Here is an 18,751-nt window from a genome sequence, read left to right on the forward strand (position 1 = left end):
TTTCCGCCACCTCGGGTCCCTATCTCCAGTCCTCCATCTGTGCATTTGCTTTGTGCATGTGGTTGTGCACGTGCATTAGAGGTCGTCGAATCTACGGGCATGGCTTCATCAGGGCTGGATTGTGAGAGACTTGAGGGCAGAGTCCCTGGAAGGTGTTTCTTGGCTCTCTCCGAGTCGGGACAGAATGTGACAGATACTGAGAGGTGGCTTGGGGACAGCAGAAGGAGCCAGCCTAGAAACTCCCTTTGACACTTGTGGCAAGACCACCAGCATTTTTCTGAAATCGTATCAGAAGAGACAGGGAAGGAACAGAAAATGTCCAACTTCAGGGGTCGAAGGGAATAGAAGAGGTGAAATGGATGAGAGATTTCAATGACTTTTTGGAAGATGGAAATTGAATGGAGAAGTGGTAATATCTTTACGAAAAGGCAGACTCCCAGCACAGGGCAGCCTGCAGAGAAGGAGAAGTGAGCCAGTCTGTCCCACAGGACCCCAGAGAGGCCCAGAAGTTAGCTGTGTGGCTGAAGATGAGTGAAACAGGAATCAGAAATAGGGGCTCTGTTTACCCTACATTCCTCTCACCTACCCAGAACTCCTAGTGCCTCCTAACAGCAGCAGGTCTCACACACCCTATGCAGGCAGTTGGAAAGTTCTTTTCTGGAGAAACTTGCAGTAGCCGCAGAAGAAACTCTAGAAACTCCCGTGGGTCACTGCAGTCAAAACATCAGCTGGCTACCCACTCCCAGCGGAGGGACCACGAGGCAAGAAGCCTTCCTCATGAACTCCGACCTTGTAATTAACATCTGGCAGCGTGCACTTCGTACAACCAAGGGTCCTCAAGTTTAAGCAGCTTCCAACATGAGACAGTGAGATGAACACAAACAGAAGAGGGAAAACAAGGAAAGAGATGATGCAGGAAACAGAAAAAAAAAACTTTTAAAAAATTCTATTTTTAAAATCATGTGTCTATGTGCTGCTTTGATGAAATAGATGTCAATATAAAAATAGAAAACGATTCTTAAGTGTATAGCAGACTTGGGTTGAAAATATGATTTCCATGCTCAAAATTTATGTGTGATATTAAAAAGGAATTAAACCTTCTCTCTGAGTTTTTGCATCTGTGAAATTACCATGGTAACATACTAACTCATGAGGTTGTCTCGAGGATGAAAAGGAGCAATGGAGCACTGTGTGTATCTTCTGTGCTGGAGAACGAGAGGCATCTGGGGACGTTTTTTCTACCAGTAGTTCTCACATCGTTTTGGAGCGTCAGAGCCCTCGGAGAACTTGATAAAGGCTCTGCATCCTCTTCCTAGAAAAACAAATGCATGTACGTATCCAGACAAGATTTTGTGCACAATTTCTAGGGAATCGCAGATTCTCTGAAGCCCAAACAAAGTGCCCCCCTTCCTCGAGTTAAATAACTGATCTAAATGAAGAAGTCCTTAAGAACAAGGATGTTCCTCTTTGTTCCTTTTAAATCCACTGCAATGCTCAGCGAAAGAAGCATCTCAGTGAGTGAGGTAAGAAGGGACATCTAATTTCACCTGTGCCGAACGAAGACGATTCTGCATGAGTAGCAGCAGATGAGTCAACTGACCCGTGGAGGGCCAGCCTCAGCTCCCAGAGCATCACTCCCTCTGGTCCATGAGAGGAAGATGGCTGATCCAATGAGCCCATGCTGACCTCAGGCTTGATGAGGCTTATGATTGTCTATGCTACAAGGGTTAGAGGAGAGGGTCCTAATGGGTTCTGGAAGAGATAGAACCCCTAAGACATTGTTGTCTCCTGCAAAAGGACTTGTGGATCTCATAGCAATACTGTGAATTGGTAGAAAAATCCATCCTTTTAAAAAAACAGACTGACTGGCTCTATGGAATCCATCGTTAAACAACCAAGCATTCGTTCAGCATTGATGCAGTTGGCGTTGAATAAAATAATACAGAACTTGCAGACTAAGCGACCTGGTTTGGAATCCTGGCTCCTGTACTTCCTAGCTGCATGACCTTGGACAATTCACTCAGCCTCTCTGAGCTTGCTCTTCTATTTTAAGTGCAAAGAGTATGAAGAAAGACAACTTTTTTAGGAGTATAGGATGAGTAACGAGAGGCTGGTGGTGTGGCTGGAGTACAGATCCCATAGGGCGTGACCAGATTTTAGATTTTCTTCTGAGTAATATGGGAAGTCCTTGGAGGGTACTGAAGAGAAGAGAGACATAATCTGACCATCTGACCTACATTTTCAAAAGTTTACTCTGGAGCAGAAATCCCACTCATGGCTGCCACAGTAATGCTGGGACAGAGGACAGTGGCTTGGACAAGGGTGGTGATGGTGATAAGAAAGTCAGATTCAGGATATCCAAGGTGTATTCCTTTTATTTTTTTAATTTATTTTTCATTTTTCAATTACTATTTACATTCAATGTTATTTTGTATTAGTTTCAGGTGTATAGCACAATGGTTAGATAATCATACACTTTACAAAGTGATCCCCTGATATTTCCAGTACCCACCTGAAAGTTATTATGAAACTGTTGACTATATTTCCTACGCTGTACTTTGTATGCCCGTGACCACGTTGTAACTAGCAATCTGTACTTCTCAATCCCTTCATCCTTTTCACCCAGTGCTGCCAAATCCCCTCCCCGCTGGCACCCATCAGGCCGTTCTCCGTGTCTATGAGTCTGATTCTGTTTAGTTTGTTTGCTTATATTGTTCTTTAAATTCCACATATAAGTGAAATCATATGGCATTTGTTTTTCTCCGAATGACTTACTTTACTTAGCATAATACCCTCAAGGTCCATCCATGTTGTTGCAAATGGTGAGATCTCTATGGTTCATGCATACAATGGAATATTCCTCGGCCAAGGCATGTTCTTCAATATTCTACAATGAAGGAAACAACTGAGGAATCCAGGGACCAGGACAGCGTCGTGGAAGAGTATGTGTGGGACATGCTGTGGGGAATGGGACAGCACAGAGGTGCTCATTGTCTCCTTCTTTCTCAGTAACAAGCCCTGGATTTCAGCTGGGCAGATGACCACTCAGAAAAAAAATTGGCCTATATAGATCAGTCTCTCTGGCAACTATGTGTGACATGTGACCATGTTCTGGCCAATGGGATGTCAAAGTACTGCACTTACTGGGAGATGTCATTAAAGGAAGGGGGCTCGCCCTTCCGTTTTCACTTCCTCTTTGCATGCGGTTACCAACACGACCGGCCTCGGGTTGCCTGCATTCATGTCCAACCAAACTTCCGACTTGTTCAAGACACTGAGTTTGGGTGTTCTGTCACTCGCAGTTGAACCTAATCCTTACTGAATCAAAGAATGATAAATATAATAACCAGTAATGCATTTATTAAATGCTTACTATGGTCCAGGTAATGCGGAAAGTATTTATACCACATATCATTTTCTTTAATCTTCACAATTCCAAAGTAGAAGTAGTATGATTAGTACCATGTTCCAGGAGGAAAGTTGATGCAGTGAGGGGTGAAACAACGTGTCTGAGCGCTGTCCAGGTAGCTCAGCTGGTTAGAGTATCTTCCCAAAGCACCAAGGCTATGGGTTCTATCTCCAGTCAGGGCACATATAAGAAGCAACCAATGAATGCATATATAAGTGGAACAACAAATCAATGTCTCTCTCTCTCTCTCTCTCTCTCAAAATAAAATCAATTTTAAAAAGTCTTATTTAAGATCACCTGCCCAGCTTATAATTAGGAGAGCCAGGATAGCTAGAATTTGGGGAACAGGGAAAGAACAATGTTGATGAAATTAATAAAAAGAGAATATCTTAATTATCCTAATCTGGCTGCACAATATTTTGACATCTATAAACAATGAAATACAAAGGAATTCTATTCCTTAGACAAGGTAAGTTTTTAAGGTTTAACATTCTTTGAAAAAAATGTTTGCGATTTGGTTCTTTGTTCAGCACATGGACACTAACTCTCTTTTTACACTGTAACTTCAAAATTCCCAGTGAAACAAAATGACACACCCTAAGTCTTGAAGTAGATTAGAGTAGAGATCAGCAGCTGGTTTTGAATTTTTGAGCAGCATTTTAATACTCTCCCTAGAGTGCTCTGAGAAAACCTGTTGCCCAGATTAGGACGATCAAATTCAAGGGACCTTTGTAAATGCCACCGATACTGCTGACAAATGGGAACAGAAATGACATTTGTTGGGTGGGGGTCAAATTGAGAACCTCTCACATTCTTAAAGAGCACAGTTTCAAGATCATTTGAGCAGTTTAGAAAAACCCTGTAAGTTGAAGGACTGACCCAGTAAAACTTGGTGTCTACTGAGCACCCACCGTATGATTTCACCCTTGATTTGAATATTCCTATTTTACTCACAGGGAAACTGAAACAGTGATAAAAGATCAGATTGGATAAATCCCAGATGGAGGTTTATAAATAAATGTTGTATGAATGAGTGAAGTTTGTGAAAAGTCACAAACCTAAGTGTTTGGCCTGTAATGTGTTTTGGGAAAACAGTGAATGAAATGTCAAACTTTCACCACCAGGATTTCCAGATTCTCTTGAAAATCAGATCTGGCAAGACTGGGCCATCATGCTGACAGGGCTTGAACTAATTAGAGTGAGTACACGGGCATGTGTGCCACAGTCTGCAACTGAATCCCATCAGCCTGCAGTTGTCTTGACCCCTAAAGGCATATGGCCCCCATAGGTAAAAGCTTTAGAGGGTAGGATCCATGAGGGATGGGAAGGGTGTGCCTTACCCACCAACCCACTGCCATCATCCACACAGCAACCTAACGGGATATTCATTGAAAGAATAAATGAATATATTATTCCTATATTCGAAAGAGAAAACTGAAGTTCAGAGAGGTTCAGTAACCATCCCCAAACCACAGAGATGGTCTGCACTGCAGATGGAATTAACCCCCAGACTGCTGGACTCCAATTGCTCGGCTCCTATCCCACACAGACAATGAAAGAAGAGTTCCTTCCAGGCATATCCTACATTTAAACACGTGGGCCCTTCCCTGGCTGGTTTTGCTCAGTGGTTAAAGCATTGGCCCGTGGACCAAAGAGTCAAGGATTTGACTTCAATCAAGGGCATGTGCCTTGATTGCAGTTCGGTCCATGGCCCTGGTTGGGGTCCTGTGGAGGTAACTAATCAATGTATCTCTCTTACATCAATGTTTCTCTCTCTCTCTGTTTCTCTCTCCCTCCCTTCCTCCCACTCTATCTGAAGATAAATGGAAAAATATCCTCTGGTGCGGATTAAATATCCTCTGGTCCTGATTTCTTAAGTTGAAGTCATATCTATGTATCATGAAATACATAGATCACAAATGTACAATTTGAGTTTCAAAAATTATATATAGCTAGGTTACCACTATCCTTTTCAAAATATGAACATTCATCTCACCATAGAAGATTATCTTAGGCTTCTTACCAGTCAATCCTCTCTCCACCCCATCCCCACCGCCAGAGGCAATCAGTGTTCTGCTCAGTTGCCATGGATAGACTCGCTTGTTCTTGAAGTTCATGTAAACAGAATTATGACTGCATACTCTTTTGCTCTGGCTTCTTCCATATGTTGTTCTTCTATGAGATTCTTCTATGTTGAAATTCTTTTATGTTACATGTATCAATGGTTCATTCCTTTCTATTGCTGAGTAGTGTTCCATTATATGGAAAAACCCAAACTGTTCACCCCTTTTCCTGCTGTGATTTCTGGTCATTATTTTAAAAAGAGCTGCTATAAATATTCTTGTATGAGTCTTTCTGTGGGCATATGTTTTCATTTCTCTTGGGTAAATAAACACCTAAGAATGAAATTGCCAGGAGTAAGTGTAAGGTTCTCTTTATAAGGTACTGCCAAAGAGTTTCCAAAATGGTCATGTCATTTTATACTCTCATCTCCAATATATGAGAGTTCCCATTACTCTATTTCATCACCAATATCTTTCGGTGTGGTGTTTTGTTTTAAAGTGACTCAAAAAATACACCCATTTTTTAGAGGTAGAATTCTCTTCCCAGTTATACCAGCTACCTGCCCTTCTCGAACTTACATTAGTTGGGCCGTAATGATGTGTTGGTGACTGGAGCTGCAGGGGTGGTGGGGTGGGGAGCCCTGATCTGCAGTGCTTGCCAACTTCTGTGGTGTCAATACTCCCACTAAGGAGGAGTTTAAGCTACCAACACTAAACACAGAACTGGGAAGAACTGTGAACAGTCACTGGGCTCTTGCAGCCTGCTACAAGTCATCACTGTCTGGTATTTCACAGTGGGATTCAATCAAGAGAAAAAACCCTGCATTTTCCAATGACAATGACTATATCAATAAGCATGTCCTTGGTGTGAACCCAGGTCATTAACAAAGAAGAGAGAGATGGACTGACATTGCACCACTGGCCTCACTCTCAACATTTGAATAAACTCAAAGTATTGTGTTGATGGGACTCAAATCTAAAACTCCTTTGAACTAATTAAAAAGCTAGGCTGGAAGGATGAACTTGGAGAGTAGGGAACCCACAGGCTCAAAAGATGGGTTGTCCAACCCTGTGTCTTCATAGAATTCAAAATCACAGGCACATCTTGGTTGCTCCCAGATCTCAAGGCAGTTCACATGACCCTATTTGCCAACCTGGCAAATTTACCTCCTCTGCCCGGATGTCAAGATCCTCCACACTTAGGCTTCATCTTGTTTAACCATTGTTACTTTCGCTGCTATCAGCGGGAACCTCTCACAACTCAGCGGTCAAGGTCATCCCTGCTATCAGATCTCCTCCCTCTTCCCAGCTTTGCTCTCCTTGCCTAAAATGCCCTCTCTTTTCCCTCTGCCATTTTCCCTACCGGTCATTCATGCCCACCACTGAGTTCCTTCCAGCTACCAATCATCGTTGTGCTCAGAATTTTACATACACGGAATTATTTACTTCTTAGAGCAGTATCCTGTTTTAAAAATGAGATCACTGAGACTCATGAAATTTAAATAAGCACCCTCTAGAAGTAGCATTACCAGATTTTGAACTTAGCTCACCTCATAATCAAAGCCCGATGCTTCCCATTTGGTAGAAAGGTCCAGTTAAAATCCTTAGAGGTCACTGAAGACATTCCTGAATTATTAGCCCTTATGGTTGATCAACCTTTTCCACACTGAGCTGCTACATCCCACCTGCACAACAATTCCAAACCTCCTCATCTGTTTCCCAAATTGTTACTTTTCCAACCCTGTGTCTTCATAAAATTAGTCTGTTCAGTGTTAAAATCTTGGCCATTTCCTCTCTGTATAACCTCAGGCAACTTAACTAACCTAAAAAAGTTTAGAATAATAATATCTACCTTGAAGAATCGCCACATAGATTTAATAAAATAGTGTCTTTGAAGCATCAAGCCCCATACAAGGCACATAAATGAGGTGCTAAATAAATGAAATAATAATTGTTATTACTTAGCTCACAGCCTGTGGTTGACCATAACAGTAGTGGTCCCAATGAAGAATGTCTCCTATACCCATGTCTTGGTATAGTCTTTTTCCATCTTGACTCTAGGCTGGGCTATATGACTGTCTTTGATCAATGGAACATTAGTAAACAAGATGTAAGTAAAGATGTGAAAGTCACTTGTATACTGGGCTAGACAGCTGGAGACACATGACCCCACTGACAGCCAACACCTAATATCAGACATGCACACAAGGCCACCCATGACCATCCAGCCCCAAAAGAGCTGCCAGAAGACTGCAGTCACATGAGTAATCCCAGAAGAGAATAGTAGGAGCCCACCCCACCCCCACCCCCACCCGCCTCCAGTTCAGTGTGGCCAAAGTTGTTAATGCACTATATTAAAAACAAATAAAACAGTGTTTATTTGTTAAGCAGGGATGTGTTTTCATATCTGAACTTCCAAGCACTTAGCACTCGAACAAATGGAAGGCTTTCGATGCACATTCAGTAAATTCTGTAAAGCAGACAACTTGTGCATGGGACTCAGACCTCTGATGGCAAAGACAAAGCTCATGCTTTGATCTCACATCACATAGCCTGGGCACTGAGAAAGTATAAAAGAAGATTTTCTGCAATAAAGAAAGCTCGACTCCATCTCCATTGACAACAAGCAAAGCCTTGTTTATGCAAACAGTTCAGAATTTTAGACATCTTCCTGAACAATGACCTCTCACAACATGGACTTTTTCTGACGTAGTCATATATGAACTAGACTTTTCCTGGAAAGGCACATTTCTGCTCCAGCGCTGGGGGAAGCTGGCTGCTCCCTGCTTAGGGGAAAGGAGAAATGGAGCTCAGCGAGCAGAAATGCAGATTCCAAGGAGCCTTCCTTTCTTCCCTCCAGACCCCCACCTCACGTCCTTGGGCATGTGACCACAGGGCGCTCTTCACCACAGCTGTGCTGACATTTCTGCATCTCCACACCTGGAAAAGCAACTTCTAAACTGGATTTCACAAACACGCCTGGGGCTCCCTTTGGGCCTTTAAAGACACAAGATACACATCTCTGAAACCTACCCTTAAGCTTTGCACCCAGATTTAGGAAGCACTATTGGGTCATTAGTGTAGTTCTTGCTGAGTACTTACAGCAGGGCACCCAGAGAGGACTGTCACCCTTCAGAGAACACCCTGGGGGAAGCATCTAGCTGCAGAGCTCCCAACACACTCTGAGGTCACCATTTCCCTGCCTGGCAATGCAGGTGACTTAGCGTACAGGCAAAGACCTTCCCCTGTTGTCCATTCATGTTTATAAACGATTCGGCCTTCCGTGCACTGAGTAAAGAATTCAAGTGGGGAGCAAACAATAGAGTATACATACGTCATATTGTAAAACTGTACACCTGAAATGCATATAATGTTATTCACTAAAATTACCCCAATACATTTAATTTTTTTGTAATTTAAATCTAAATTAAAAAAATATATAATCATAAGTAAAGAGGTGGTAGATCTGTGCATCTTAAAGAACTTACTCTAAGTGTCCGTGAGCACAGCCAGGTCAGTGCCTGGGCCTCACGAGGCTCCAGCTGCCTTTGTTTTTAAGCCTCCTTCCCTGGGATCCTGGAAGGGTTGGCACTATGCTCTGTGTTAGTGGGAAAGTCCCACCAAACCTGAGAGCAGGTTCCTCAGATGTTTCCTGCAGACAGACTGACACACGCTCTCCCAACAGTGAATGAGGAGGAAGGAGAATGAAGTGTCCTCTAAGCTTCTTACGTTCCAGGCACCTAATGTACACGCTTGTATTTAAGCCTAACCATGACCCGGTTTGGTGGGAATTATCTCCATTTCACATACGAGGAAACTGAGGCTGAGAAGGTGAAGTATTTTTCTCAAGGTAAAAAATGTGTCACAGTTTCAGTAATGTATGGAAGTTAAGGAATTTGTCAAGACTCACAGGGCGTGGAGGTGGGCAGCTAATAAATGGTAGAACAGACATTCAAAACGAATTCAGCCTATGTTCTCCATAGAAAATTTTCAACTGAGAAAAATCATGGAGAGTTACCTGTGCCAGGCACTATGCGACAAGTGTCACATCCTGTTCTCGTTGAAATGATGAGGAAAGTGTTACTCTCGGTGTGTAGATAAAGAAACGTCCTTGTGTGGATCCAGCTCTTCACAAGCAGGTCCATTAATCATACACACACACTCACACACAGTCACACTCACACTCACTCATACACATAAGCTCTTGGGGCCTTTTGAAAGTGTCCAACACTTTCTCAAAGTTCACTAAGCCTCTGGATTTAAGAGACCTCAAAGGTCCTCTAAATCCCTGTATGCTAATAACACATACCTACTATTTCTATAGTCCTCTTTAATATATAAAGATCTTGTAGACTTATCATCTCCTTTTATCCTCCCAAGAACACTATTAGAAAGGAAATATTATAATCACTTCACAGATAAGGTGCTAAGGATTAAGGAGTTGAGTAACTTTACCACCCGCCAATAATGGCAAACTCAGGCATTGAGCCTGATGGTGCTCTGTGCCAGTGGTAAACTTGACAGGCATGTGACTTTAAGTGACAAAGTGTAATCTAAGCTTATATGTGTACATGATCACAGTCATGTAAATATATGTATAGACGCCTCACATTCTTTCATGAGTGAGCCTGGTTACAAATATGTACACAAACGCATACTAGTGTTTTCTATTATAACTTTTCCAACCACTGACCTTTCCCCAGGAAAGCCATAACAGAGGAGCACTCGCAGAAAGTCAACCCTGAAAAGGGGAAAGTGTTAAAGAAGGAAGACCATGTCTATCACGTGGCTTTAATAGGCATCTACGTCAGGGAAGCTGTTTTAGATTATGCAAATGATAGGAGCCACAGTGGTCAGACCGTGACCTCTGACTCTGGATGACTCACGTGGCATCTCTCAATCTCAGACAAAGATGCTCAACCCCCAAAAACTCTCAAATGTGTTAAAGCACTTGGCACAGTAGGCACAACACACATACACAGTACTGAGAAAACAAGGGCTCTTAGTGGGGCAAACAGCTTGTCTTGTCTAAGGATGGACAAGAAGGTTTTCCTCTGCTACCTGAAGAAACAGAGCTCATAGCTCCCTGGTGCCACTCCAAGAAGACAGGGAAGAAACTGCCATAGGTAATAATACAGCCTTGACTAAGAGTATCCAAGGGTGCCCTGGCCGGTGTGTCTCAGTTGGTCGGGCATTGTCCAGAGCACCAAAAGGTCACTGGTTTGATTCCCGGTCAGGGCACATGCCCAGGTTGCGGGCTCCATCCCTGACCCCCGGTAAGGGGCATGCAGAAGGCAGCTGATCAATATTTTGCCTCAGATAGATGTTTCTCTCTCTCTCCCTCTCCCTTCCTCTCTCTAAAAAAAAATCAATAAAAATATATATTTAAAAGAAAGAGTATGCAAGGGTATCTGCTTGGATGCAGCAGCATCCCCTCGTTTCTGCATGCACACCCAAACCCAGGTTCCACGAGAGAGACTGCATCTCATGCAAACTCATAACCTGTGAAATTGTGTTTTGATTGGGTACACCACATATGCCCGGCCTTATCTACCCAAGTCCCTAAGGAAAATTATAGAATACCATTTTTTTCTTAGCCCCCGTAGAAAAAGATTCAGTTATTACATTTTTTAAAATTCAGGACAGGCATAACCATAGCTAGCCTTGACATTTCTGCACAGACCTGAATTTCCAGGGAAAGCACAGCTAACACAGCCAGTGTACTGAGGTCTATTTCAGAACACAGAAAATGTGAGTGGATTCACAATACCCCAGAAAAATCAATATTGTCCCTTAAATATCTGAAGCAGATGAGCTGCATGTTTAAATTAGATGATGACATGATTTAGTCAAATCCTCCCGCTTTTCAATGGCATTATACATCATGGGTGCAGCTCCCTAACAGGTGCTTGATAACCCTTTAGAAGATGTTGGATGTGAGTAAGATTCTAATTCTCACACAGTTACCTTTGAATGAGAACATTGCTTTCCATCTCGAGAGCAAACAACATAGAGAAACATCGGCAGTTTTGCATAATCAGCACCTTAGCCTAGATTTGATTGGCACTTTTCCCACCCTCCCCTTCTTTAAGACAGAACAGGGTGCGGGGGGAAATGTTTTGGACACTCTGCCGTCCTACACAAATAGCGGTGTTGTGCTAGGAAATAAACGTTGCCTTTATCGTAGACTCGAACAAACACAAAGACCTCAGAGTTTGGAAAGAAAGCAGGAGGTCGCGGAGTCCAACCTCCCATTTGCAAGTGGGCCCCTACAAATGAAAACCAGATGGCATTTTCAACGGACCACTTTCAAATTAAATGTCGAGTGCACATGACGTCACCGAAAACACCATGAACTCTTAGAACACACAGCTCTTCCCCGTTTTCTCCAGAAGGCCATCAGGGCCCACGTGGAATTCATATATTCCTTCTGAAAGTCCATAACGGTAGATTGCTGGGTACCTCTTAGGGAACTCATCTGTTTTCATGGCTTTGGTGAGCACGTTGTAAGGTTATAATCCTTCCATGTGCTCTTAAGCGTCACCTTTGTAATTCTTCTACCCATATTATTTTTTACTCAGAGTCAACAGGTAAAAAGCTTAATAGAGAAACCTAAGCCCAGAATCCCAATTATTACTGGCTGGGAATTAAAATCTTTGGCTGACAAATATCTCCAAAGTGCAAATTATAGTCATTCCTTGACCTTGAAAGGAAAGAGCCAAGAAAATTACCCCGAGTGAGGGGCTGAGCATGTCCGAGAGAAAAGGAGCACAGAGAACCAGCTAGCAGACGGAACTAATTTTCCAAGCAGACCTGATTCAATACAGTTTTTCATCAATTAAGGAAAAAAAATTCATGTCCTAAACAGTTATTCAAAATACATAAACTAGCTGATTTATATTTGTATCCATCATCAAAATGTAGTTTTTCATCAACTGATTAAAAATGTATGTTCCAAACAGTTATTTAAAACATATAAACTAGCTGATTTCCATTTGTATACGTCAACAAAAAATGTTTCAAATTATTTAATAAGGTTTATTTTAGAACACAGAAAATGTGAGTGGATTCGCAGTATCCCAGACTACACATTTATTAAGGCACTCAAAAATATTCTGAATAGGCACCATAACTGCCTTTTGAATGGAAATTTAAAATTTACCAAAATCATGATTGCACGGAGTGGGCATAAGTAGATTTGCAGTTGCTTGTATGGAAAAAGACATGCAGGTTATGATTATTGTAATGGTTTTATGAACTCCAAGTCAGGGACACACCTTCTTCACAACTTAAAGAGACTTTTGCCCACCCCTGTATTTGAGACTTTCTGCAGCAATCTCTGGGCAGTGGGCATTTTTTTTTCTTTTATTAATTTTAGAGAGAGGAAGGGAGAGAAAGACATAGGAACATTGATGAGAGAGAACATCGACTGGCCGCCTCCTGCATGCCCCGCACTGGGGATGGGCCCACAACCTGGGCATGTGCCCTGACTGGGAATCGAACCGACCACCTCTTGATGCATGGGTTGACGCTCAACCACTGAGCCACACTGGCCAGGCTGGGCAGTGGATATGATTAAGATCATCTTACCAACAAGACACAGAGCTTGAGCTCTGGAGACACTGCTGTGATTGCTAGAGGTAAAGCCAGACCGGTTTCTCTCTTTGAGGAACAACTGGGCAGTGTTCAGAAGTCAGGTTCTGAAACTGGAATTCCTGGGTTTGAGGCCAAGGTAGACAACTCCCGGTGCCCAGTTCCCTCACCTGTAACACAGAGCTATGGTGAGGGTTAGACAAGCTCATGGACTGAAGCTCAGGAAGCCTGGAAAAGTAAGTTTATCGTCAGGGGAAACTGTTACCATTATCTTCAACAAAAAGGAAATATCGCAAAAAGAAAAGGAAAGTCCACCATAACCTCATCACACAACCATTTTTTTTTTTTTTTTGTGGTACTTTTTCCTTCCCTCGTTGTTAGCATGATTATCATCATTCTGTATATACAAATCTGTCCTCTTGTCGTGTTTACTTAATATAGCATAAACACTTTCCTCACAAACACCATTTTCAGTATCCACAGTCAGTAAATTTATTACAAGTAATCATTGCCTTCATTTTTAAACAGTGAGGCTGTTTCCAATTTTAGTATTAAAAATAATGTATATTTCTTAGGGGCAGAAACCATGTCCTTCTTTTTTTATTGTTAAGTCCCCAGAGACTAGCAGAGTCTGGTTCAAGAGCTGACAAAGGACTGAATGAACGAATGAATGATTTCAACAGATTCTTGTATGTTAAATACTGGTGTAAGTTACACAGGGTGGGGAAAGGTAGGTTTACAATTATTCATATGGAAAAAAGATACAACAATTAATAAATAATAATACAAGAATAAGCTGTGTTTCATGTACTCACAACTGTAAACATACTTTTGCCCACCCTGTATAGAGTTCATGTTTGTTAAATATTATAGTTCATTAAAATGCAAATGCTGGCCTGGCTGGTTTGGCTCAGTGGCTAGAATGTTGGCCTGTGGACTACAGAGTCCCAGGTTCGGTTCCCCTTAGGGGCACATACTTCGGTTGCAGTTTGTTCCCAGCCCCGGTTGGGGTCATGTGGGTGGCAATGTGTCTCTCTCACATCGATGTTTTTCTCTCTCTCTCTTCCTCCCTCTCTCCCTCCGGCTCTATCTAAGGATAAATGCAAAAAAAAAAAAAAAAAAAATGTTCTCGGGTGAGGATAAAAAAAAATGAGATAGTCTCATTCTATACATTATCGAAGGCATTACCAAATGGCATACAAAATGGGGCCGTATTATTTTTTAATTTTTATTCTTTATAAACCAATTTCTAAGAGTTTGCCTTTCCCATTAGGAGCAATGAATAGCGGGTCTGCAGGCGAAAGGCGCAGAGGTCAGACCACACGCTCTCTCCATCTCCCTGGGCGCCTCCTCCCAAGTCCGTGGCCAGTGACATCCTGTCGCTGAAGGAGAGCCTTCCCTCGGGCTCTATTTACGTTTCCGAAGCCCCACACCTGGGAAAGGGACTTCTAAACTGGCTTTCCTAAGAACCTGGGGGCTCCGCATGGTCCTCTAAACAGTGCAGCCAGCAAGGCTGTGTCTGTTATTTTGCTGGTAAGTATTCTTTTTCCCATTCAGCTTTTTTCTGGTGTAATTGAGATGTGTCCTCGAGCCACGAAAGCTTTTAATTTTTAAGAAATCAAACTGACTCTCTGCTTTCGGGAAAAGACCCCCTGCCTCTCCCCACCTGGAATCTTCTTGTCAATGACTTCTCAAGACAGCGGTCCAAAGCCTGCTTCCCTGGCCTCACTGTCTCTTCACAGCATCAGCATCATTCGCGGAAACTCCGAAAACATGGCCCTCCGTGACCTACACACGTCCTGTTTTCTTTCACCTGCATTTGTGTGATTTCAGGGTTGATACTGTCTCAAACGTTGAAAGCAAATAGAATGCAGGCTGTGGTTAAAGGTGCCAGAGAAGAAACCACGTGATGTGGTGTTTCTGCTGATGGTGGGTCCGGAGCGAACCTGCAGGAGCAGATGCTGAGGGTCCGCGCCCACTGCGGGGAGTTCAGTCTGGCTCTTTAAGGGGCAAGAGTTAAATGAACGTTTGAGCACAGTCCCAGGCGAGGGGTGACTTCCTCAGATTTGGGGTCTCACTTTCACCATGCTAAAACAGGGTAGGGATGCACCAGGTCAGTGGACCCTGAAGACCAAGAAAGCCTAGCGGGAGAGAAATGGGGTGCAAGGGTGTGAGCAGACCCCCCCCCAGGTTTTCACATTGAGTCTCTATAGGAAAGAGCAGCTTTGGTAACCAGGACCACAACTCTACTGGGTGCCCAAGGTCCCATCCCAGCTTTGTCCTGTGACCCTTCTGTGACTGCACCTGTTTCCTTCGAGCCCTGGTGGGTGTGTCCACCTCTCAAAGGAACCCAGGCAGCAAAGGCTGGGGTTCACTCTCCTCTCTTGCCTTTCTTTGGCAGGCACAAGGACCCGGCACAAGTTACATGCTCGATAAACATTTCTTGAGGTTGCTAATATTAGTTATAATATAGGCTATTTACAAAATAAAAGGTAATTTTTAGCCCATATCCACTGTTTCTTCTTCCCGTAATGTTCTATAATAGCAAGAGACAGAGATAATAACAATGGCACTAATAATAACAAAGGAAGACCTGTGGAACATGTACAACGGGCCAGGCACTCTGCTAGGTGGTGTGTATCTATCTCAGTTAATTCTCAATTGTCAGGCCAGGGAAGTATTACTAGTCCTAATTAACTGATGAGGTTGGGCATGAGGTAGCTGAAAGCTAGATCAATCAAACCGTTTCCCCAAGAAGAAATGAGCGACTGAGTAGCAGGATGGCGTCTAAGCCCAAGTCTTTCTGATTCAACTCTTATACTTTTTCTGCATATCACACTGTCTCCAGGCCATTGGCCTCTTCCTGACACTCTTCATATAGCCTGAGAGTCTAGACGGTGTGCCCACCCATTGTTAGCTAACAGATGAGAACCCTCACCTCCAACAGGGAATGCCATCAAGAGGACTAACTCGTTTTTAATAATTTCCAACAACTAACAGCAGTAGTTTCGGGTTTGATAAACAGAAGGCAAAGTATGTTCTCTCTTGTGCTGTAGGTAAGTGAAAGATCAAACTCTCCGACAGGAGTAGCTGCATTTTAACTTATTGGAAGTAAGGCTAAAGATTCCGTCTATGTATTTTTTATGGCCCACATGCATAGAAATCAGACTTTGAAGGAGGTTTGGTTAACTTCAGCGGTAGCGAGAGCGTGTTTCTAGCGTTATGAAAGCATTGAATATGTAAATCTTGGAAACACTTATATGTTAAAAATACTGAAAAGCAACCATGCGTGAGCATTGCTCAAAGCAGGTAGAAGGCCATTATTTGAAGTTCCCAGACTCCCCAGAGCTTTTTATTAATTCTATCATGTCATTTCCATGAAAATGGAGCCTTCCCTTTGTATTAAGATGCTAAAGCCATACCACATGGACAAGGCAAATGAGTCAGCAAAGAGCACTGTGTCATAAAAATATATAATTTATTTCAGCAGTTTCTGTGGATTTTTGACATCAAAGTCTCTTACGATGCTGACAGTCATCAAGTGGATGTTTGTCAAACTACATTTCCCAGATGTCTAAATAAAACAGTTTTTGCTTTGATGAGTTTTAGACTGAGAGGTGGAGAAAGATGGTACTGTATTTGAATTTCTTTCCTTTTAGAGTGTGTCATATATTTTTCTCTTTTCAATTTGCCTCTCACCCAAAATTTGAATACTTAATGTTCTAGTTAGTGGGACTCTGGTTCATAAAAAAATCTCCTGTAAATGTTTTTATATCAAGATGAGGGATGGAATAATGATGTGGAGGGCAGGGAAATAACAGATTCAAATGATAAGTGGGCAAAAGTAAAAACAGACAATCCAGAAACAAGGGAATTTAATGACAAACATATAGAAAAACATTCATCCTCACTAGTAAGCCACAGAATACAAATGAGAATATCAACACCAAATAGGTTTTCTTCCCCTATGAAATCAGCAAATGTTTCTTTTAATGATATCATTCAACAGAGGCCGGAGTGTGGTCGAAGGGCCACGAATCCATCCTCACAGGAGGGTCGATGGTACAAACTCCACACCCTGGCGTTGTGACCCCCTTGGGATGTTACTCAAATTATAGCAGAAGCCTTATAATACAATCTGTTCACCATCGTAGCACTAAAATAACAACAATCCTTAAAACTGACAATAAATTAAGTTACCTTATGGACTGAAATACTCAGCAAGTGTGGTGAGAAATATTCTTTGAGAAACCCTTCAGACATATTACTTTTAAATATTCGTTATAATGCAAATGAAAAAAGCCAAATACGCATGCATTGTACAAACACCATCCCTTGTGATAAAAGTAAAAAAAAAAAAAAAAAAAAAAAAAAACACTGAAAAAATTAAGCCACATACTTAACTATCAAGGTCTTTGGGTAGTGAGATGCCAGATGGTATTTTTTTCCCATCTATCTGTCTCTCTTTTTCTTATACAATAAGCATACACTACATTAAAACTAAGTACAAAGTGAATTGCCAAAAGGAAAACAATGGATTATGTAGAGTGTCTTGGTGACAAGCCATCACTAGCGGCTTAGCCCTTCATTGAGAACTCAGGCCACACGACGCGGATGCACACAGAGATTACACAGTTAGCTTGGAGAAACCCACATATACACACTGTGATCTGATTAGTGGCATTTTTACACAAATGTTTAATGTGTTAAAACAATGTCAAAAATCTTGATATTTGAGTCTTTGGCAACACTTTCTGAGAAGACAGTGATGTTTTCCATGTGTTGCCCCAGAAACAAGAATGTGCACGTGGATGGAAGGTGCCGGAAGGCAGAGTTCAGGTTAGCACGTAGAACAATGTTCCACCTGTAGCGACACCCAGCAGAAGGGTGGCCAGCTGATCGGGATTTTACTGGAGGCTGCAGGGCCAGGTGCCTGAGTGTAGGAGACACCATTCCCTCCTACAGCTTCACCCACCTCTGTCTGAGTAATCCCCAGCTCTGTAAATGGCGCCGATGCCCACACAGTTGCCAAAGACAAATATGTGAATCTTCTCTTTCCCTTAACACTCACAAGTCCATTAGCAAAATACATCTCCAATCCACACACGTCTTCCCAACCCCAATGCCGCCACTCCGGTCCGCGCCAGCCGGTCTCCAGTGGAGCGCCGGAGGGGCCTCCCGGGAGTGCCCTCTGCACAGCCAGCAGAGCCATGTGGCCACAGCGTCAGTCAGCTCGCCACTCCCTCCTCAGCCTTCCAAAGCCTTCCAAGAGTACCACCGTTAGATCCCAGATTGCAGCTCCTCTCCCTGGTCTACGGAGATGAATATAATCTGGCTCCCAACTACCTCTTGAATTGAATCTCAGACCATTTGCTTCAGCCGTATTTATATTCTCTCTCTCTCTCTGCTCCTTCCCCTCCTCCTCCTCCTCCTCCTCCTCCTTCTGTGTTTGCCACTGGCTTCTGCCAAAATGTTTACAGGCTTGTTTATTCTTGCATATATCTTCATTTAAATATCAGCTCTTGCCTGTCCTGCCTGTATGGCTCCGTAGTTAGAGCTTGTGCACTGAAGGGTCATGCATTTGATTCCCAGTCAAGGGAAGATACCTGGGTTGCAGGTTCAATCCCCAGCCCTGGTAGGGGTTGTGTGGGAGGCAACTGATGGATGTGTCTCTCTTACACCGATG

This window comes from Molossus molossus, unplaced genomic scaffold (genome assembly GCF_014108415.1).
Source record: "Molossus molossus isolate mMolMol1 unplaced genomic scaffold, mMolMol1.p scaffold_m16_p_1, whole genome shotgun sequence".
Classification (NCBI taxonomy): Eukaryota; Metazoa; Chordata; class Mammalia; order Chiroptera; family Molossidae; genus Molossus; species Molossus molossus.